General features: G+C 34.4%; 1 long non-coding RNA gene across 2 annotated transcripts; it reads right to left on the reverse strand.

Annotated features, from left to right (window-relative positions):
- Nucleotides 1-20,570: 20,570 nt before the first annotated feature.
- On the reverse strand, nucleotides 20,571-24,574 carry LOC131045357 (uncharacterized). Of its 2 annotated transcripts, none has more exons than XR_009105803.2 (2): nucleotides 24,357-24,574; nucleotides 20,571-20,841 (listed from the first exon to the last, which is right to left on the reverse strand). It is a non-coding gene; the product is annotated as an uncharacterized LOC131045357 (long non-coding RNA). The 2 variants fall into 2 exon arrangements; XR_009105804.2 differs by having other exon boundaries at nucleotides 24,352-24,574.
- Nucleotides 24,575-25,244: the final 670 nt, after the last annotated feature.

Below are 25,244 nucleotides of genomic sequence, written 5' to 3' on the forward strand. Positions count from 1 at the left end.
AGATTTATTGTTATTATGCAGTTTTTGCTTTGGAGTCATTGAAGATATTGTGCTTTGAGATTATTGCATCTTATTTTAGTTTTTTTGCATATTTAGTTTAATCATGATTGCTTGAATTTATCTAGCTTAATATTCATTCATCTAGCTTAAATTTCATTCATTTAGCTTAATATTTGTTCGTCTAGCTTAATCTTGCATCCATTTAGCTTATTATTGTGCTCATATAGATTAAATCCTTCATCTTGGTGTAGTCTAGTCACTGGTATTGCTTAGACAAATCTAAGAGCAAGTCTATGCTCGCATCTTTTAGAAGGCAATAGGTCGATTTGCTATGGTTTTCATATTCATGATTATATTTGGCTAACCATGCATGCAATGACTTAATTGAAGTGTTGTGTCTTACATCTTGCAGATACTTACCCACTTTTCACACACACACCTATCACATTCTTATCTACCAGTCTAGGTATCAATTCCCATGTCTAATTATTCCCTGTTTGATTTAGCTCCTCTTCCATTTCCTTAATCCAACTTTCATCCTTTCTATTTTTCGCATAGGTCTTTTGTTCTACTTGAGATAAGAAACAATAATTTGCTTGTTCACTAGTTTTGACAAGTCTTTTTCTTGTCTAAATTCCTTTATTTTTGTCTCCAATGATATATTCCTTTGAGTTATTCTTTCACACATGATTTGTTGGTGTCTTAGAATTCTATTTAGGTTATTTTTCTTCTACACCTATCTCTTCCTTCTCTTCTAGAGAATCCCTCTCTTTTGCAACAAGCGGGATAACCTCTATTTCTATATCTAATTTAGGTACAATCTTAGTCAGATTCCATTCTTCACAAACTTTAACATTTGTAATTTCCACAATATTTTTTAGCCTCTTGTTGTAACATTGGTATGCCTTGCACCTTGTAGAATATCCCAATAATATGCCTTCATATGCTCTTGCATAAAACTTCCCTAGATCTTTCTCATCTCTCCTTATTTACCACTTGCTTCCAAATATTTTGAGATACTTGGTAGTAGGGGGTCTTCCATTCCATAGCACATAGGGTGTCTTTGTGTGATTCACTCTTACTTGCACCTTGTTAAGAATGTAAACAATAGTATGCACAATCTCTTTCTAATACACATTAGGTAGGTTAGCACCTTCATCATAGTTCTAGAAATTTCAAGAATCATATTCTTGCTTTCAACAAATCCATTTTGTTGAATGGTCCTAGGAGCATAAAAATGTCTTCTTATACCATGCTATAAACAAAATCTATAAAATTTATTTGATGTGAACTCTCCTCCTCTATCAGATCTTAAACATTTGATCTAAACATCAACTTGACTCTCAACCATAGACTTGAATATTTTAAACTTTTTTAATGCTTCAATTTTTTCTCTCAAGAAAGTAACACGTCATTCTAGAATAATCATCAATAAGCAACATAAACTACCTTTCACCATTGAGTCTTCTTGTCCTTGTAGGTCCACATAGATTTGTATGAACCAGCTATAAATGTTTTAAAGTTGAATACTCCTTGTTCTTGAATCTCCTATTTGCTTGTTTTTCTAACTGACATTCGCTACACAGAGTATCAACGGGTTTGATAATTTTTGGTAAATCTCTTACAACATGAGTAGAACTAATCTTCATCCTATTGCCAAATTTGATATGTCCCATCCTTTTGTGCCATATCTAACCTTCGCTACTCAGTGCAAACATACAATTGCTTTCACTATTATCCTTCACATAGGAGACATTGTCATTAGTTCTTACACCTTGTACAACTAGTCTCCCAAAACTTCCTTTTTTGATCTCACATCTGGACCCATGAAATATGAGCTTATAACCCTTGCTACACATATGACTCACACTCAAAATATTATGTCTCAAACCATTAACATAATAAATATCATCAATCTTATGCTTACTATCAATTGAAATAGTATCTTTACCACAAATAGGCGTAGCTTCCTCACCTGCAAATTTTACATATCCACCATCACACTTCTCAAAATCAATGAACTTTCCTTTATGAAATTCCATATGATTTGAACATCCAGAGTCAATTATCCATGTCTTAGGCTCTACTTTCACATGCAATGCAGTCTTCACATCCATTTGTTTTTCACTTGTCTCCACATCTTCCGAATCACTAGACATTTCATCACTCTTCTCCTCTATAGCTAAGAACAATGATTCTTCATTTGAGTCATTGTCATCTTCTTTAGATGAATAGGTATCCATTAAATAGAAATTCTTCTTATTTTTTTCTATTTCATCTATTCTCTTATGTTTATTATTCCATATGTGATTGTCTCTTCTCTTGTTATCAACATCAGTTTTTCTACAAATTTCTTCTCTATAAGTACATCTAGAAGCATAATAACCAATTCTTCCATAATTGAAATACTTGAAGGGTAACTTACCTTTGTGTTTTTTGGATCCTTTCTTCAATCCTCTCACAAATTTTGCTTCTATCTCATCCATATCATTACTTGCTTCAGGTTCATCTTCAATTTTCTTGTAAGCTTTGAATGTTTCTTCTTTATTCTCTTTCCGCAAATCATCTAGCTTAGCAATCTCAAAGACATATAGTGAGCCATATAATTGACCCAATGTGTAATTATCCATAGCATGACTTTCTTTAACATACTTCTTAACTCTGTCGCATTTATGCAGTGTTAACATCACTTTTCTCACAACTTCACTTTCTTATAATTTACCGCCAATACCCTTAATAGCACCCACAATCTCATTTACTCTATATAGATATAAGCTTTCAATTCTCATCATCAGACATCTTCAGGTTCTCAAATTTATGCTTCAGATTTGTCAACTTGGCTTGCTTTTTCTTTTAATCACCTTCATATACACTACCTAGCTTCTCCCAGATCTCTTTAGTAGACTTCAAATCCATAACTTTAACAAATACAAAATCACTTAAACAATTGATAATTGCAACTTCAGACTTCACATTCTTCTCATGTGCCTTAACCTCATCTAGAGCCTGAGGACCTTTTTTCATAGTAGTATATCTAGTTTGGATAATTTCCCATATTTTAATCATTAGAGATTCCAAATGACATTACATCCTTTCCTTCTAATAATAGTAACTTATGCCATCAAACTTCGATGCTTTGTAATTAACTTCCTGTGTTATTTTGGATCTTCCTCAAGTGGCTAAGCTTCTCAATAGGAACCAGGCTCTAATAGCAATTTTTGAACACACCTCACGACTAAGAGAGGAGGTGAATCAATCCAAACCTCAAAATACTTTACTTCTTATCCATTAAACCTCAAACCACAATTGACTTATTACTATGATTATGAAACATGAAAGCATAAAGTACAACAATCACATGAAAACCATATTTACATGGAAAACCCTAAATAGGGAAAAACCATGGTGAGAATAACACTCACATATGAATAATTGATTACAATGTTTAGGATCAAGGCCAAGGATTTCACTACCCTTGAAGGAACTTGCAAGACTAAGGTGCACAACCTTAGGGCAAGATACAAAGGGATACACAAACTGCCAAAAGGAACACACCTTTTTTTAGTAGGTGCAGAGGATCGATGAACTAAAATGACCAAGATCTCCCAATCAGGAAATTATCCTTGAACCATTGTGTCAAGCAACCAATATCATGGTAAATACATATGACATCAAACACTATCTAAAAGCTCTTCACAAATTGTCTTGTGTATTTTTGTTATACTAAATTTGCTTACACATCATTCATATCCACTTCACATCCCATATTCAACTCATACATTTGTACTCTTATATATATATAAGATTATTCAATAAAGCCCTAAACTAGGTTGACCATAGATAAAATAAACAATATTACATAAATTAGGCCACCTAAACCTATAACATTCATTGTGGTCTACTCCAGGAGATAAAGTGGACCCAAACACATCACAATAGTTTATTCTCAAATGATTCCAATGAACTACACACACTAACACATCCTCCAAAGTCGACATCAAATGAAACATGTAGATAAACAATAAAGCACACCGACTTGTTAGCCAAAAAATGTACTCCAATACATATAACTCAATAAAGATCTACACACACCACAGTGAGTACCATATCAACATAAAAACTCAACCACCAAAGCATATTTAGACATAAAAGGCACAATCTAGATAGGATACACTGCCAAAATCACCAACTAACGACACAAACCACAGAACACCATAACTTCTCTTTCTAGTCAAACCATTACTAGAAAATTAAACTGAAACATTACACAAACCAAATGAACATGTCCTCCAAGTTGCAACACTAAAACCACATATTAGAGAATTGCCAAGCATTCTCTAGACCAGTTCTAACAAACACCCCACTATCAGAAACAACAACTAACTCTATCATTTAAGCAATAGAGGACTCACAAACTTGATAGTACAACATAAATAAATCATAAACATTATGTCAAGAAACTCGCTCCATAATCTTCACATATGTCACGAACCCTATTTTTCCATAATTATTTAATTAGGAAAATAATGTTTATTTTTCAAATGAAATTGATATGAAATGAAAATGGAACTGTTAATGAAATAAGATAGGAGATCGAATGCACCGAAATGATTTATATACAATTGAATGATCAGTAATAATTTTATTATAAATTGCGATCGTCATTGCTAATGAGCAACTAAGTCCAAATGAATGCAGGAACTGGTGAACGCAGACGAAGGCGAGAACATGGTTCAGGTAGAGTTGTCTTAGCTCTTGTATTTCGTTAGAATAGATGGAATCTCTCACACACCACATTAGGATTTATAATTTGCATCTTGAAAAGATGGATGATTTAAATGACCTTATTTGAGTGTTTGTTCGAATTGGAATGATGAATTTGGAATGAGTAGTAGATTGATTTAAATATTTATGCATGTGCATTGATTGCATGATTTGAGTGGTGATTTAATTAAATCTAAGTTGCATGAGTGATTGTGAAATATTATGTTTTATTGTTAAAAGAGATGAAATGTGTAAATGATTTAAAAACGAATGTTGACCCTATGTTTATATGTTTTTTTTGTTCAGATATGTATAAATGTATGAAAAATCGTACTTATGAGTTTACTTTTGTAAATTGGATAATAGTATAATATATGTATGTATATGAGAAATTGATTCAATCATATACATATATATCTATATAGTTATTATATAAATATACAATTATCGTGAAATTTGATTACTTCATGAATTTTGTTTTATCTATACATAATCATTTGAGATTAAATATGTATATGTATTATTTATGTATCAGAGTTATAATAATGATTCAATCATGGACTTATAAGTACGTATGTGAATATCGAATATGTAAATAAATTTGCAAAATTAAATTATTTTATGAAAATCAATATTATATATATATATATATATATATATATATATATATATATATATATAATCATGGGAAACGGTTTAGTAAAAAAATATATGTTAACAAGTTTAATATTTATATAAATAATTGGAAAGTGACTTAAATTAAGAAGTCATTATTTATATATATATATATATATATATATATATATAAATACAATTCATATTAAAAATTAAAATTAAAATTAATAACAACAAATGATTTGGTAGTGGCGGGTTAAGTTAATAAAGAAATTAAACAATAACGAGGGTGGCCGACAGTAATATCGACCACCCTGCCCCCCCCCATTTAAAGGGAGGGGTCGGTATTACCACCGACCACCCCTCCTCCCTTTTAAATATGCTAACATAAACCACGTTGGTACTGCCATTTAATGTGGCATGAATTAATAGAGGCGTGGTTTACCAGCGCACGTAAACCCACCGATGTCTACCTTGGTCGACATGTATAGTAAGAAGTTAGTTTGTTTTAAGGAAGTCATTTTTAGTAAAGTTGACTTAGTATGAGAGTCAAAAGCCACGTGGATAATCAATAATTATGAACTTAACAACTTTAGTGGTTTGGTGTCACGAAATAGATAATGAATATCTTTGCATGGTGAACACATAGGTGTTTGAATCCGATTAGGACTGTTATGTTGCAATTAAACCATGTGTGGTGTCATTTAGAATCAATCCACCACTAGGAGAGATAGCCCAAAAGTAGGAAAGAAGGTAGACGACAACATTATATATAGACCATTGAGTTGGAAGAGAGGAGGAAGAGAGATGCAACAAAGGATTAGAGGATGGAATGTAGAATAGAAAATAGAAGAGAAAAGTAGTGGAGATTTAGATGTGTTTACAACCAAGTCGTAAATGATCTATGATGATCATCTTAGATTTAGAGTTGAATGTCAGAGGAAAGAGTCAAATTCCAGAACAAGGAAGAGTGGCAGACACACCAGAGGAACAACGACCTTCTTGGGAACTTGGTGAGATAGAAAGAACATAATAATACACCGAGTAGAATCAGTCAGAGGTAGGCTCTGTTCTATCATGTTTGTTGTATAAATATAAAGAGAAAATGTTCTATTTTGATTAGACTTAGACAGAATTAGAGTCATAGTTTTTAGATTTTTGATTATGAGAATTCTGTCGAATGACATCAAAATACGTTCTTAGAAAATTATATTCTATACATAAATGTCTTATGGAAATATATTCAAAAAGATTGTTGGTAAACATAAGTGAAAGAAATTAGACCACCAAATCCTCCAGAAACAGAGTAAGAGGATAGAGTGATTGTGCGTACAAAACTTGTAAAATTAAATCATGAAAAGAAAGCATTAGGATAATGAATTATTAGAGTGAGTTTTTAATTTTGACCTTCTTCTTAAGTGTGCTTTCTTTAAGAGATGAAGTACTAGGATAATGAATTATTATCAAAATTGAAGCTTATTTTGAATTTGAATAGAAAAGACTTACACTTTCAAATTAGATCCTTGAATGAAAAGTAAAGATGGTTATCAGGAGTCTCATTTGAAAAGCCATATAGATAGGCGCTTTATGAATTTTCATCATGTTGGATTGTTGTTATGGAAAAATTAGTGAAATTAATTAGTAGAGTTTTAAAATCATGGAAAGTCACATATTAGTATTAAACTAAATATGTTGTTCGAGAAAAGGGGTAAATGAACCAAGACACATGGAAATATAGAGAGCTTAGACGATATAAACTTAGAATTCTAAACCATAAGAAATGGTATGCATGTTAATGATTATGCTATTTAAATATTTTGATAATTGAATAAAAGAATGTGTACTCATTTTATTCAATTTTTATGTAAAGATACATACATGTGTTACACCTTCATAATATTTAATTCTTGTCTTTAAATTGCTTGAAAGATAGAAGCAAAAGATTGTTTTCTTTCAGATGTATATTTGTTTATCCATGAAAGATTGCTTCCTGTCAGATAGAATTGTTTTTAACGAAAGATTGATTCTTTCTATTTCTACTTAGCTAAAGGTTGTCTTCTATAAACATTGTATTTTTATGAGAAATGGGAAGCTAGAATTGAAAGGCGAAAGATTGTCTTCTATAAACATTGTATTTTTATGAGAAATAGGAAGCTATAATTGAAAGGCGAAATATTATCTTATGTATATATTTATTCTAGATTCATGTGAACAAAGCTAGATAGGCTTGTGTTTGTGGAAAGTTACCTTCCAGAACGGGTGCCGAATGTGGATTATAGAGAGAGAGTTTGCTTTTTCCAAACTATATTATTTGCTATGTATGGCATTATACTCGGTCGAGTAATCAATTGAATAACCATTAAAATAGATGGAATTATTTTATTTATCCACGCTACCACATCCTTGATTGATCTTGCAAGTTTCTTAATGGAATTAGAAAAATGAATTGCATGTATCATCTAGGCACACACCAGATTCCATCTTGTCTTTTGAATTCTTTTGTTGAGCAACTCGTGCAGGGTCGGGTATTCTTGATTGACTAAGAATTTTGGGGAAGTGTAAGCTTCAAGGTTGGGTAGAGAAAGCACCTAAATCTTGTTCTCGTCTTCATGCTAAAGATTGCATTGAAGATAACTTGGGTTGCAGATCAACGGACGTATCTCACCCTTTACTTTGTATTATGTTGTTATTGAACTTACGAAAACTTGAAATGCCTAAGTATTGTATGATTGAGATACTACTTTTATCGATTTATTGAATGAAGAATCTTTATCTTTTAGAGAAATTTCATGTTTATTACGATATAAATGAAATGATCAAATGAAGCTATGGAAGGAAAAGTGGAATGAAATAGACTTATTAAAGGAATTATGAGTTTATTTTTAGAATAAAGAGTTTTTCAGCTATGATGGAAGTTAGCACGATTTACGTCTTTACAACATATTGGAGGAATGAAAAGCATTCTTCCACTGATACATTTAAAACTCTTTCTTGCATAAATATTGTCTCCTGCATATTGAAACTTACACTACACCCACCTTCTGAAAACACCTCAAACTTTCTCAATATCACTACCAGACCACACAACAACATCAAAACATTCACTTTCAGACAATTTGCAACATTCATACAATGCATAATGGCATCAATGAAAACACTAAATAGCTTGAGATCAATGGCAACACAACATAACAACTTAAGTTTGCAACAAAAGGTAGCAGATGAAGAAGTCAAGATGGAGTATATTGAGACAAAAGGGTAGATTATGGATCTTTACTAAACTACTTACAAAGAAAACATTTGAGTATCTCAAATAGAATTTGGAAGTGATATATCCCTCATCTTAAACTAAGAGGAAGTACAGTTTCAAGGCAAGTCTCTATTGAGTGTTGACCTCCTACCACAAGAAGAACAAAAGGATATCTGGTAAGATACATTGAGTGGATTGCATCACACAAGGGGAGAGAAAGTCTTAAAGAAAGAATCTATGTCTCCCTTTCTCATTGATGTTGAAGGGAGAGAGTTATGTCCAAGGGAGAGACTATATAGGAAATTTAGGTCCAAGGAGGGATAGCACAAGCGAGACAAATTATTTCTCAAAGGGGGAGAGTTATTTTATATTATTGTTGACAAGGGCAACATTTTTGGGGTTGTTTCTATCAATAACAAAGGGGGAGATTATGTTGTGTGGGCTTGTCCAGAGTCATGCTCTTTGGATTGTGGTTTGCAGCCTCAATGAATGGCTTTGGCTTCAATGGTTCATGGTTATGAACATGGAGAGGTAGCACATGGAGTCACCACTAGACCCCCACCTCCTCTTCACCTTCAATGCCAATTGCTTAAAATCCAGACTCTGATAAACCAAGCTATGAGGAGATTGTTGTGGATAAAGAGGAGGAACCTCATGATGATGATTTGCAAACTGGTAATGCTTCTAATGGGGGTGTAGAGGAGGACGGTCTTGAAGATAATCCTATGAATTATTGTAATGATATAATAGTGTTGCTCATGAAAGCTACTGAAGGACAAGCCAATTTTCATTTCCAAGATTAATGACAAAGATAATATGTTTTACCTTTCTAATAGGATGGATCGTTTTCAGAGTTCAATGAACGGGGGTAAGAAGAAGGATGAGTACAAGAAGATGCTAGATTTTATTCAGGTAGTGAAAAGGGATGTGAATTCCATGAAAATAGACTAGGAAGAAAGAATCAATAAACTAGAGAGATCTATTACCAAAGTCCACAACAAGCATAGCACAATGATCAGTGCCAACAAGAATTTTGTTTAGAGAAATTTCATGGGTCTTCGCATGCTAAATGAAAAAGCTCATATCCTGGCAGAAGGTGAGAAGCGAGAGAAAGGTAAGACCTTAGTGGAGGGTGTGGATGCTACTAGAGAGGAGGTGGAGGTTGCCATAGGTGTTTTTTATTAGGTAAACGGGTGTCTTCAAAGGTGCAGGGGCCCTTGATTAAGACTCGGAGCCAATTGAAATTTATGGATGACCACTCTTAGGTTATCAAAGAGGTTATGGTCATGTACGACTAGATTATCTATAGGGACCTAGAAGCTACTAAAATTCTGAAGGAATTGTTGTGGGTTGGTTCGGGCTTTGTCCTTGTCTTGTTTATGGTTGTCTCTATTTTTTTTTGTTGCTAATGGTTAGTTGTTGGTCTTAGTCTATTTTTTTTTCTATTAGCAACATTTTGTGGTAAAGGGTTTTGGGGTCCCTTCAAAACCTATTTTACCCAATAAAAAAACAAAGGAGAAGATTGTTGAGCACAATTTTGTTGTTGATGTCAAGGAACATATCAAAGGATGATTGATGCCAAGGAAGCATGAGTAAGGATGATTGATGTTAAGGAAGCATGAATAAGATGTGTGGAGATTATTGGACAGATATTGTCACTGATATCAAGTTAGATTGTTAGTTGCAAAATGTTAATATTATCATTATAGAAGCAACATAAGGAGTTCATACTAGAATCAACTATTATTGAATTTCTAATATATTTATAGAGGTTTTGGATTGTTTGTGTCAATTTTATGAGGTTCAATGCCTAGAGGTACTAATTGTATTAGATTATACTATCATTGTTCTTGGTATCACCTTCTACCACTATTGCTTGTTTTAGCTTGTGTTTTGGATATTAATTAAGTAATGATACACATGAAATACATCATATTCTAGTTATAGATGATTTTCTCTTTGATACAAAGAACTAATAGTCCTAGACTGCATATTGTGTTCATTGGTGACTATGCAAGAGCTTCTGTTGGGTGCACCAAAGAAAGTAAATGTGCACCAGTTGGAGGAAGCGTATGAAGGTAAAATGGGACTAGTTGAATTCATAATGACAAATGCATAGCATTTTATTACTCATGGGTTAATGCATTTGATTTATGATCGATCCAACTACAGTTTACATGATGTTTTGAATCAAAGTTTCATCCTTAGACAATATGGTAAGTTGCAAATACTGTAAATTGATTCTAGGCTGATATGAAGGTGATAATAATGTTAATGAAATGTGTATATATTGCCAATAATGTTATTTAAATTGGTGAGTATTATGTTAATGTTTGGTGAAGCGGGTGGTGAGTGAATATATGTGATAAAGTGTGTGAGCGAAGATGCAATATCCTATCCACACTATGAATGTGTTGTGAAGAAAATTAGATCTTTCAAATGATACAAATTGACTTTGAAAGGACTACATGTTAGTTTATTTTTTATTCCTATATCTTCTTTGTAATTGAGGTTGGACCCTCTTGATCTGAGTTGGTACTCTGTAGCTAGTTTGTAGCTCAGTTAAAGGGGATTGGTGTCTTTTATGGATTGGTGACTTTAAATCAGTTTTGAAGGGATTTGTGTCTCCTTCTTGGGTTTAATTCCCATGATTTGGTTCCTATAAAAATATTTTAAGTTCTATATTATTTTTGTGAGGTTGGATATGGGCAATACTGTTAGGGTTTCAAGCAGATCCAAAGCAAATATGAACTAACAATTATATGCAGATTTAAATACAAAAAGATAAAGAAATAAAACAGGACACAGATAACATAGAGATTTAACATGGTACACCCAGAATGGGTTACGTCCACCATACACAGCCGTCCAATCTTTCTTATTATCCAGCAAAAATAGTACATCAACCTTACAATGCCTTAAGCATCCCAGCCGCTTATAACATGCGCTTTTAGGGCAACAAAAAAATTCGGCCTTTTTAGGGTTTTATTACAATGTCAGTTTTCATCAACGAAAAACGGCAAAAAAAAATTTCTCGGGGGCTGCCGCCCCTGAACCCCTGCCCGGGGCTTGGCCCAGCCCTGGACCCCGGCGAGGATACGTGCAGAGTGTACAGTACTTTGCTGATCAGTCGCCACATTTCAACAATCTCCCACTTGGAGACTGATCAGGCTCCACACCGAACAATCTCCCACTTGGAGACTGATCAGGCTCCACACTGAACAATCTCCCACTTAGAGACTGATACTTACATGACACCACTGTACATACAACATCCGCTGGATAAAACACTAGGACTTAACTGGTATAAATTCCACAATTATCAATCAAGAAGACCAACAGAAACTGATGAAGAAATCAACTTCTCCTGTGGAACTGCCTTTGTGAACATATCAGCAGGATTCTCACTTGTGTGAATCTTCTCAAGCCGTAACTGACCCTCCTCCAAAACAGTCTAGATGAAGTGGTACCTGAGCTGAATGTGCTTTGTCCTTGAATGAAAAGCAGAGTTCTTTGCAAGATGAATGGCACTCTGGCTATCAGTATACAATGGGCTATCCTCTTGTGTCTGACCCAATTCCTTCAGAAAACATTGCAACCAAATCATCTCCTTCCTGGCTTCTGTAGCAGCAACATACTCAGCTTCAGTGGTTGAAAGTGCAGCAACCTTTTGCAGCCTAGAAATCCAACTGACTACAATTCCCCCTATAGTAAAAACATACCCTATAGTACTCCTCTGTGAATCAATATCACCCGCCAGATCAGAGTCAACAAATCCACTCAGAGCAGCATTAGATCCTTTGAAATATAATGTCTTTGTAGTAGTTCCTTTCAAATACCGAAGAATCCATTTCACAGCATTCCAATGTTCCATACCCAGATTACTCATAAACCTGCTCACAACTCCCACTGCATGTGCAATATCTGGCCTTGTGCATACCATTGCATACATCAGACTGCCAACAGCTGATGAATATGGTATGTTAGACATTTTATTAACCTCTTCCTGTGCCTTTGGGCACATCTCCTTAGTCAATTTGAAATGACTAGCCAAAGGTGTACTAACTGCTTTTGCATCCTGCATGTTAAATCTTTTCAACACCTTATTTATATACTCACTTTGGGACAAATTCAAGGTTCTATTTTTCCTATCCCATGTAATCCTCATACTGAGAATTTGTTTAGCTGCACCCAAATCCTTCATAGCAAATGACCTGGCTAATTTCTATTTAAGATCATTTATATGTTGCATGGTAGACCCAGCAACAAGCATGTCATCAACATAAAGCAACAGGATAATATAACTGCCATTATCAAATCTCTTAAAATATACACAATGATCAAAATGACATCTATGATAACCGTGTTCAGCCATGAAACTATCAAATTTTAAATACCATTGTCGAGGTGCTTGCTTTAGGCCATATAGACTTTTCTTCAACCTGCACACCAAGTTCTCCTTACCTTTCACCTCATATCCCTATGGTTGCAACATGTAAATTTCCTCCTCCAAATCTCCATGGAGAAAAGTTGTTTTGACATCTAATTGTTCAAGATGCAAATCATCTGCAGCCACAAGACTAAGTACAGTTCTAATTGAAGTCATTTTTACAACTGGAGAAAATATTTCATCATAATCTATACCCTTTTTCTATGCAAAACCTTTTACCACAAGTCTGGCCTTATATCTTTTCTGACCTCCTTCCTCCTCCTTCAGCCAATAAACCCATTTGTTAGGCAAGGCTCTTTTTTCTGCAGGTAAAGGGACTAAGTCCCAAGTCTTATTTTTTCATCAAGGAGTCCATCTCCTCTTTCATGCCTAGCTCCCACTGTTGTTTGGCATCTACTTGCATTGCTTCTTCATATTCTTCTGGTTCACCAGAATCCGTTAATAAAATAGAATACAAAGAAGGAGAAAATCTTTCAGGGGGTCTACTTGTCCTCGTAGAATGTCTAACACTTGCAGGAGTTTGTGGGACAATCTGTTGTTGCTGAGCATTAGGTACCTGTGGCATTTCATTTTCAGGAATCTCATCCAACACCACATTTTCTTGTTTTTCCTGTTCATGCTTCTTTTCCTGCATCTGTTCTTTATACATAACCTTCTCATTGAATATAACATCTCTACTTCTAATTATTTTCTTATTTTCAAAATCCCATAACCGATAGCCATATTCATCTATCACATATCCAATGAAGGTACATTTCTGAGATTTGGCATCAAGCTTGGTTCTGTTTTCTTTATCAACATGGACAAAAGCTTCGCAACCAAAAGTTTTTAGAAAAGAATAATTTACCTTTTTACCAGTCCATGCCTCCTCTGGAATACCACCATCCAAAGGGGTTGAAGGTCCTCTATTTATCAAATAGACAGCAGTATGTACAACATCTGCCCAAAAATGTAAGGGCAATCTAGCATGCAATCTCATGCTCCTCGCACGTTCCATGATAGTCCTATTCATTCTCTCTGACACACCATTTTCCTGTGGAGTTCCTGGAACTGTCTTCTGCTTTCGAATCCCATTTAAGGAACAGTAATCTTCAAATGTTTTGCTGCAATACTCACCTCCATTATCCGATCTGAGACACTTCAACTTTTTTCCTGTCTCATTCTCAACCAAAGCTTTCCATTTCTTAAAAGTTTCAAAAACGTCTGATTTTTGCTTTAGGAAATATACCCATGTTTTTCTGGTTGAGTCATCAATAAAAATAACATAATAACAAGAGCCACCAAGAGATGATACCTGAGCCGGTCCCCATACATCTGAATGTACAAGCTCTAACTTCTCACTCTTCTTCTCTTTCCCAACCTTAAGAAATCTGACTCTTTTCTGTTTACCATAAACACAGTTTTCACAGAACTCTAAACAATCTTCTTTAGTCCTGGCAATAGATTTTTGGAGTGAAGGATTTTCATCCCTTTCTCACTCATGTGCCCAAGCCTATGGTGCCACATTATCGAATCTGTTCTTGCAACATTTATTATTGTTGTCCCTGCAGTAACTTTATCTGTAGCAGCTAAGGTAGAGTAAGTGTTACCAGTACACAGATATAATGTGCCTACCTTCGCACCTTTAGCTACTACTAATGATCCTTCAGTGACCTTCCACATACTTTCTGAGAAGGTAACTATGCAGCCTTCACTACCTAATTGCCCTACAGAAATTAAATTTCTTCTTAAATTAGGAACATGTCTTACCTCCTACAAAAACCAGTCATTACCATTCTACAACTTGATCTTTATCTTTCCTTTTCCAACAATTTGATAGGGCTCATCATCACCCAAATATACTTGTCCAAAATCACCTTGAACATAATCTAGAAAATATTTTCTATGGGGTGTAGCATGAAATGAAGCCCCAGAATCTATTACCCAGGAATCATTAACATTATCCAAACATAAGATTAAAGCATCTTGTAAAGTATTACTTGCAATATTAGCTTCCTTACTGTCATTTTCATTTTTGTCTCCTTCTTTGTTTTTCTGAGACCAACGGTCTTTCTTTAGATGACCAGGCTTTCCGCAGTACCAGCAATCTTTCTTTCCTCTAGATTGAGAGCGTCCTTTCTTTGACTTCCCTCGTGACTTCTCATTCCCAGGGCCTTTTCCTCTTTCCTTTGATCTTCCTCTATTCTCCACATTCAAAACACTACCCGATGATGTTGGAGTCTCACCTGTGCTTTTCCTTCGCATTTCCTCACTTAGGATAACACCAACAATATCATCAAATACCAAAGTATTTTTACCAGAGACAGAGTTACTTACAGCCATAACCAAGCTATTCCAGCTTTCTGGCAAAGAACATAAAATCAAGAGAGCCCTAACCTCTTCTGCAAAGGTATTTTTTACCGAAGACAATTGACTGGTAATTGTATTAAATTCATTTAAGTGCTCCGCTACAGATCCTCCCTCACTCATTTTCAAATTAAACAAACGCTTCATAAGAAATACCTTATTAGAAGCTGAGGGTTTCTCATACAGCTTAGCCAATGTTGCCATCAAATCTACAGTCATTTTTGCTTCTGTTATATTGAATGCTACAGATGACGCAAGGCACAATCGAATGGATCCCAGTGCCTTTCTATCTAAAATGTCCCACTCTTCATCTGATATTGTGGTCAGTTTCTTTGCCTTTCCTTCCAATGGCCACCACAAATCCTTTTGATACAGGTAATCCTCCATCTGCATTTTCCATAACTGATAATTCTGGCCATTAAACTTTTCGACCTTGAATTTGGAATCCTCCATTGCTCCCACTCAAATCTGAAAGTCTTACCAATTTACAGAAAACCTCGCTTTGATACCAATTGTTAGGGTTTCAAGCAGATCCGAAGCAAATATGAACTAACAATTATATGCAGATTTAAATACAAAAAGATAAAGATATAAAACAGGACACAGATAACATAGAGATTTAACGTGGTTCACCCAGAATGGGTTACGTCCACCATACACAGCCGTCCAATCTTTCTTATTATCCAACAAAAATAGTACATCAACCTTACAATGCCTTAAGCATCCCAGCCGCTTCTAACATGCATTTTTAGGGCAACAAACAAAGTCATCCTTTTTAGGGTTTTATTACAATGTCAGTTTTCATCAACGAAAAATGGCAAAAAAAAAATTTCTCGGGGGCTGCCACCCCCAAACCACCGCTTTTCTTGGGGGTTGCCTCCCCCGAACCCCTGCCCGGGGCCCGGCCTAGCCCAGCCCCGGACCCCGGCAAGGATACGTGCAGAGTGTACAGTACTTTGCTGATCAGTCGCCACATTTCAACAAATACATCCAAGCAGATATTCTTGTTGTGTTTTTTCTCTTATGGGTTTCCACATAAATCTTTTGTTTTGTGTGGATGTGTTGATCACTTGCATTTTTCTTGATAATGATGTCATGAATCCAATATTTAAGAGCAAAAAGTATTAAATATTGATTCACCCCTCCCCCCTCTCAATTTTGTGTGTAATGGATTTGTCTATTTGTGTAGATTACTTTGATTGAGTTAAAGCGCTGATTACTTTCTTTAATTTTATCGTTGAAATTTTCCTTCTTGTCGAGTTGTAAAATATTGATCACTTAAAATATTTTTTCTTGAATGTTTAGTGTTTGATATTTTTCATGTGATATTTGAAACATTGATCGCTTAAAGAAATTTGGATTAATAATTAAATGTTTTTGTGTGTGTGTGTGTATTTTAGATGTTTTTAACATTCTTATCTTTTTTTATGCAATTTTTTTAATCAAATAATTTGGCACTAAGGGGGCCAAGCTTAAAATACACAGTCATTTGAAATTGAGAAGTTAAAAAACCAAAATTTTATAAAATTATAAAATTCTACCTCATGTCAATGATGAGCCATCTAATGTTTTTCTTCCTCTATGTCCATTAGCTCCTTTTTGGTGGGTAGTCTGCACCAAGCGAAGGGAAAGAAAAGAAGGTAGTCCTAATGGTCTTCCAACCCCCATGATTTTCTTTAAAAGGGTGATGTGCTTGGTTACATCCACTTTGCAAGCCTCCTTTTCCTTATCCACACCCCAAATTAGGAAGGGTATCCATAGATAATTGTAGTCCAACATCAATCAAGACCATACTCCTTTTGATTGACACATACCAAAATTGATGACCATCATGCCCATATATCTTCCCATCTCCTCTTGCTATTGTGCCTTATGTTGGCCTCCTTTAATGGTTTTGTAGACGTCTAAAAATGGTCAACGCTTGCAGAGTCATACTTTAACATTTGCGCATTGCCTTATTTTAGGGTTCTTGGGTCGCATTAACATTTCTCCTATGTTGCGCACTTGGTCTTTATCATTTGCAAGCATCGAGTCCTTCTTCTACATTCTTCATTTGTCTCACTTTCAAATTTGGTCTTGTCGATAACAATCTTCAGTCATGATTTTGGTCGATCTTATCCTGTCGCATCAATGTGCGTGCTTATTTGGCATATTTTGACATCGTCAATCCTAATCGATGATGGAATTAGGGTTTTGTCCTCTTATCAATCTTATCATTTTGCGATTGATTTGTCGTCGATCATTGTCCTTTTCAATCTTGTCATCTTGCGATCGATTTGTCATCGATCGTTCTCATTTTCAATCTTGTCATTTTGCGATCGATTTGTCATCGATCGTCGTCTTTCTCAATCATGTCAATTTGGATCAATTAGTCATTGTTCCTCGTCAATTGGCGCATTTATCAATCAAATCGTTTGTCAGCATTGGTCCTTTGTAAGTCAGAATCATGATCAAATCGAATCGATATCAATTATCTTTTGTCAAGACCTAATTGTCATCCTTGCATTTCTAATTCATCTTCTAAGGTTTTATGATTTATTCATTTAACCTTGTTTGTCATTTCTCCCTCTAGGTTAAATAGTTTATTTATCCTAAGTCTTCTTGTCACAATTAAATATTTATTTAATTGGCTAACTAATTTCTCCTCTCTTTGTGAATTAATTAATAAATGAAAATTTATTAATTAATTTACCTAATTTTCCAATTTACTAATTTCTCCTAATTCCTAATTTTCTTATTTTCATCATTTTTCTAATTTCCTAATTTCTAATTCATCTAATTTCCTATTTTCTCTAATATTTCCCCTAATTTCATGGGAATGACATAGCAAATTTGTCATATTTTGTCATAATTTGTCAATCAATCAATTTTGACATAGCAATTTGTCATAATTATCAATCAATCAATTTTGCATAGAAAGTGTCAATTTGTCAAGATTTGTCATATTTGTCATTCTTGATTTGAAATTTCCTTTCAAATCTCTTCATGCTAATCTTGTCATCTCTCCAATTTGTCTATAAATTGGATGAATTTCTTCAATCAAAGATCCCAATTGATTACATTTTCGAATCCCCGAATCAATCACGCTTCTAGTACCCTTATGTTGTCATCTCGTCTTGTCAATCTTGCTTTCATATTATACTTATGCACTTGAGGTGAGATCCACAAAACAAAGTAATTTGAAGGAGAAAGAAGGACAATGGAGATTTCTGGAGGAGATATTCACATTTGCGATGGTTTGCATTTGAATTGAATGTCTTGTTTTTAATGCATCTCTATTGAATGTAGTTAGGATTTGTCACTGCATTTTAGTTTTCGTGATTGAGCTAGGCTAATTTGTTATTTGCTTTGATGATTTCTAGATTTCCTATCTACAGGTTCAATAACTAAGCCCTTAAAGCTATAACTTAGAGATTACATATCTATACTAAGTAGCTATCAGAGTTATTATGAAGGCTCATTTAACTTATCAACCCAGGGACATGAACTTGAAATGGGTTAGCATTGTATGTGCACTAAGACTCTATTATGACCATCATAGCTTAAGCAAACAACAATGCTGGAATTGAAATGTTGTAAATAAATAATGAAGGAAACTCAAATTAGATTAACAGCTAATCTGAACATGCAAATCTTAAACTAACACAAAAATAGGAATAAAATTCCAAACAAACAGACATAAAACTACTCTGCCCGCTTTGGTTGTAGGAACAGACAGAGAACAGAGTTCAGTGGTTGCAGGAATAGTCAATTGTTGGAACAGTACTAACTAATGAATGAAGAATAACTACTAAGCTAACTGAACAGAGTTCTCACCAAGTGGGCCCCCTTGAGTGAGACTTCCAAGATTAACACATGTGCTGAAAACTTAGAATATCATTTTATTCATCAAAAAAAAAGTACACAAGATATGACAACATGCTCTTAAACTGTATTTCAAAGCTAAAAGTAAACTTACAACATCATAACTCCGCACCTCTATAAGAGATCATCTGAATATTATTTATAGAAAGAAAAACTATCAGCTAATCCTAACTAACTGGGTGACCAACTCCACAACATAAGGAGGGTGTCATTTATTGAAAGCATGAAAAGAGGAAAGGAAAGCTCATGCATGTGCTTAGACAAGTCAGATACGAATTCCTCAATGAATATATAGCATAGCATGCCCCTAAATAGACTCAAATGATTGTACATGATTAGTTAAAAAGGTAGTTGTAGAATTAAGTAGAGAAAGCTCCTCTATGTTAGTTACTCCTTGACTTCTGCAACAACTGTCCAGTTGGTAAGAGTCCTACTCCTTGTTGCAAGCTTTGTCATAACACCACTTTCTTAGTACAAACCTGCAAAACACATTAGCACATACAAACAACCACATTTCCCAAATCATCTTGAAATATCATTCTTTTCAACACATGCACATTTAATAGATAAGTACATAGCATATGCATTAGTATCATGAATTGTTTCAAGGTTAAACTTAAGCCCAAAAGGTAATAGTTTCTAAGGAAATAGCATAGTAAATAATGACATCACAGTATCAAAGTCTAAAGTATCATCATGAACAACATAATAAATCCTTAGAAAACAGGACTATAAACTTGTCTCATCATCTTAACCATCTTCTACATCATCCATTTCATTATTACTTTGTCCTCTTGTTCCCAAAGAAGCCATGCCATGAAAATTGAGTCTATCTCACAATTGATCCAAAAGAGATAAGAGGATTCCAAGTAGTTGGCCCCTAGAATCACCTTGATTGCTTCTAACATCTCCACTTCTTCAATGTTGAGAATCTTCTTTAGGTGGTAGTCTATCACCTTGCCTCTAAACACCATTTTATTTTCATTAGAGCCAAGCCAAATGGTGGAATCCATTTTTGTATTACCAATTATTCCTTGACATGATAAGATAAATGTTTCCTACCACTCTCTACCTTGGCCATTTAATTCTGTTAGCCTACCTCTTAATTGCCACCATCTTCCTGTTACCTATTTTTGCTAACAAGCTCAATCAAGTAGAGGTTTTATGTTTTGATAAATAGAAAGGTACATTTTTATTCTGTTGTGCTACATTATATGAAAAAGAAAGACAAAATATTACTATCACATTTTTAGATGTAGATCCATAAGAGAGAGTGCACAATTTTTTGAAAAAAGTAATCTTTATTGATGATATGAATGGATAATGTCTCACACAAGCCGTGAGACTAAATGTTATATTGCAGAAGAAAGAAAACATTATGTATTTGTAGATGCAAAGTAAAGGTAAATGCACATAAGGAAGGGTGACTCGTCATTTCCTGAATGACTAGTCCTGGTTGGGTTGTCCTGGTTGAGTTGCCTTATGTCATCCTGAGTCTTTTTCCCAGCTTGCATCCAGTTGTCGCTTCCTTGCTGCCCCTAAGTACCTGCATCTGGGAGAAACAATGTGTTAAAGCAATGAAGGTCATCATCAATTATATGCACATGCATCTTCAAATATATAATCCATTCCTCATATGCATCATAATAGCTAGCATGTTATATAGGTCCGGAACAACAAGTTCAAGATCAAATCATCAGGAAGAAATCATCATATGTTGTTTTATCTAACTTGTTTGTTCACTGTCCAGATACAGGAATAGTTATGTTGCTATCTTGTATCATAATTTTACAGCGTGTGGGTTAAAATGTGGCTCCCACAAGGGTTGAGCCCAACATGCTCTTATGAAAAGATATTGAATGAATACTTTCAGATGCTATAACTCTATCAAAGCCATTCAAAGATACATCCATGAAGCAGTGCACATAGGTATACAGTCAATGGAAGCTGTCAGAACAGTAAAGGGACCTTCTATTCACATTCCAATGTAAGATTACAAGATTGTCAAAGCATGGTATTCTCAAGTCCATGTCAACAAAGATCTTATGTTGAAGCAAGGTGGAGAGTTTTCTATCTCTGTAGATGAAGCTATGATCTTGAAAGATTCCATGAAGATAAGCTTGTTCAAAAAACTTTTTATAATCTCAACAAGGAAAAAGTGTTAAAAGAGATATAAATAGCAGTCTATGAGTTCTGAAGCCTTTTAGGACAGTTATAGATGCATAATGATGAAGAATGAGAAAAGCTTGCAAGTAGAGAAACAATAGATGTGCTTGACAGTGCATTGGTGGTATCAAAACAATGCATAGCACAGTAACAAAGTGATGATTATTAAGACCATGGAAGATTTGTTGCTAAAAGATGATCATTCATCAAAAAAAGCAGTGATTTTCCAATCACAAAAAGTACCATGAAGGGTAGCTAACAGTGAATTATCAGCATCAAAATTGTGACAGCAAAAAAGAAAAGCAATGACATTGATTAATGACACTCATAAGTTGTCAAGAGTAGTGTTGAAAGAGATTGTCTAAGGATTCAAGGTGAATGCATCAAATGGAGTATTTTCAATCATAGATAACAGTGCATCATTGAATTAGTAACATTTTTCAGTCCAAAAGCTTCCAATTTTTCAGATAAGACAGTCAAGTGCAGATGACAATCATGGCCAAGATATGTTATAGTAACACAATATGCAACTACACAAAGAATTGTCATAGTGAATATCAAGATGCAGAAGCAACCTCAAAGCACATGTCATAGTGCTCCAAAAGACAGTGAATACTATCAAAAATCAAAGACAAAGTAAAAATCACTATGGTATTTCTACAAACAGTCAGTAAATGATAAAGAGGGAACAAACTTAAAGGGTTGTAGAGCAGAAATACAGTGATAAAGAGCCAATGATTTCATAATAGCACTGAACTTTGAAGTAATCATAGTCAACACCTAAAACATACAATGAGAAGGTTCAGATCAGGGTGGTATCTATCAGGGTATAGTCCAAGAAGACATGGTGATTCATAGCCCAAACATCATAGTGGTCTTTTCATAATGTAGACAACCCAAAATATAGTCCAAGCAAACTCATAGATGTTGTATAGAGGGCAATCATTGATGCATAGATAGTCAAAAGTCATGAAGAGAGGTATGTGATGAAAAGTAGAGCCAAAATATTTATAAAGTTCAGATTGCAATTAAGACAATGAATAACAATCATCATAAAGGTGGACAGTTTGCATTCTAAAGAGATATATATAGACAATGGTCTACTCATTGTTACCACAATTTTAGGCACATTTCACAGTCCAAAAAATGATTGATATAGTGGCAATCAACTGAGACAACCTATATGACAATATCTATCACAATAGGAGCCCAGATAGTAGAAGGATAGTGAGTACAAATATATCCAGATAGCTTAAAGTTCATTACCATTTAGAAAAGGCAAGTATTCATAGGAAGATTAAGCAATGGCATGCATGAATATAGTCCACAAAGCATAATATATATCAGAGAACTGTGATTTTGAGGCATTGTCACAAGGGATAACCTACTGCTCTTTTAAAGATAATTATAACAATGATATGGCAATGCCAAATAGACAAAGAAACATTGACAGGACAGGTAACAGTTAATATTGGAGTCTTCGAGGTCTATTACAGAGCTTAAGGACAATCTTTAAGAGCTACAATCAGCACATAGGGTACAACCCTAATCAATAAAGGTTTGCTTATTAAAAATGCATATTCACAGTCAATAAAGATGTGAGATTGTATCATACCCACCATTGTAATGCAAACAAACTCAAGGATGGTCAAAACCAGAGTCAACAAGGGAACAAGAACATATACAAGCCAAGCAAGGCAAATCAGAGTATAGGAATGTTATTTCTTTCCTTGTTTATAAAGAAATTACAACCAAAAGATAGAGGATTCTATAGTCAAGAATCAACTTCCAAAGTTCTTTTATGCCATAGTGAGCTAAGTCACCAAGTACAGTTATGACAGATAAAGTATGATACAAAATACAATCACAATAAGATGTATCATCACTATCTCAGGGCCTAGGAACATATAGACAGTAAAAGATGTATGAATACTGATGGAAGCATACATATCATAGCAAAACCTAAGAAAGGGTATCTATAAAGTCTATTGCAAGTCTGAAGATAAAGATATATATGGTAAATACATTAAGTAAGATAACAATGAAACCTTGTGTAAATCTTGAAATGAACAGTACAAATCATAAGAGCATTCTTTCAATCTTTGTGAGCACAAGAGTTCCAAGTTATTGCAGACCTTTAGGGTTAGCAGAGGAGAAGCCATTAATGATGGTTAGTAGATGGATATGGTTGTCTCTTTTAAGTCATAACTATTTGAAATAAGAATGAGGATCACAAAGATAAGAGAAGGGTGTTTCAGATTTCTAACCACAAAGATAAGCATCACTTCCAGATTGTAGCAGTACTCAAGGAAGATATATAAGCAAAGATAGTGAGCTTAACGTATACACACTAGTGCACTAATTGAAAGGATACCATAATAGCATAGCAGTGAATTGAAGCCACAACCATTATAAAAGCTCATGTCTAGCAACACAAAGGGAGTAGATCTGAGAACAAACTTCATGAAGTAGCCAAGTCAGATTTTCAGGCCTTGAAAGTCTCTAACAACTCATGGAGATAAATATCATCAAATAGAAAGAATCACATACCCCTATCATGATTAAAGAGAAATAACAGAAGGCATATATAGACACAAATTGGAACCCAAAGGAACAATAACAGAATATTCTTGAAATAATGTAACAATGAGCTCTTGAATATACACGAAAATGATTGTCAAATAATAGTAAAAAGCCTTTCTATAGAATCAAGTATAAAGTGGCTCAGATCCCTTCAGGAGCAGTGATAACTGTAGAAAAACACAGATCTATGGACCCAGATATCAAAATACAGTGATACAATCAGTCATACATGGCTAGAGCTTCAATAGAGTATGAAATGCAGTAACAAGGGCACAACAAGAGATGAGACCATGTGTAACAGAGAGGTTCTTACCTTACCTTGTTTTTTCCTGAATAAATTCTTTGTAAATCACCATAGCAGCGGCTCAAGAATGCATTCAGTTTAAAACCCTAAGCTCCATGGTGATGACAGAGATAAAGAAAAGAAGCAACAAGAATGAAAAAGATAATGGCCTTTACTTTTGTTAAGGTTGGAAAACCCTAATATGTATTGATAGGATAAAGGTTTTTTGCCTTTAAAACATTTTAAAAAGAAAGCTTTCTTTTCATACTTATTTGTGGCTTTTAATCTTATTTTGTAATTCTTTTGAGTGTTTAATAAATACTTATATTGAATTAGTCAAATAATCTTCCTTAGGGTTTTTAGAGGGTGTTTATATTTTTGCATTTACTTTTGTAAATATTTATTTAAGTGATAAAATAAATCACTTCAAATAAATGATGTTTGAAATGCAAGAATAGAGTTAAGAGCTTAAGTGAGAGACAATCATGGGAAGGGTTAGTTGTCTTTGGCTGAGCCTTGGAGTTGATTAGAGAAATTAGTGCCAACATATGGAGTTAAAATAGGTGATTGGGACACCTAATTGGCAGTTGACCTTCAGTCAAAGAGTCTAAGCAGATGAAGTTTGAGTCACAGAGGTTTTTGAGGAGCCTAACTCCTTTATTATTTCAGTTACATAACTTTTTTGGAGGGATTTTCAATTGCATTCGACCCCCGTGAGGTTGTCTTTAATTTGATAACTCTTTATGCATTTTTGGAGGGACTCTCTTTCAGTTAAGTGCCTGATTTGAGGGAGAGGTTGGAGTTGTTGACAATACATCATTTTTGGAGACAAAATTCAAATTTTGAATTTTTGGAGCCTTATTGTATAAGTCTCTTTCTTTTCTAGTTCTGAGTTTGTACCTATTGTGCCAGCAAATATTCAT

The sequence above is a fragment of the Cryptomeria japonica genome, chromosome 8 (assembly GCF_030272615.1).
Source record: "Cryptomeria japonica chromosome 8, Sugi_1.0, whole genome shotgun sequence".
NCBI lineage: Eukaryota > Viridiplantae > Streptophyta > Pinopsida > Cupressales > Cupressaceae > Cryptomeria > Cryptomeria japonica.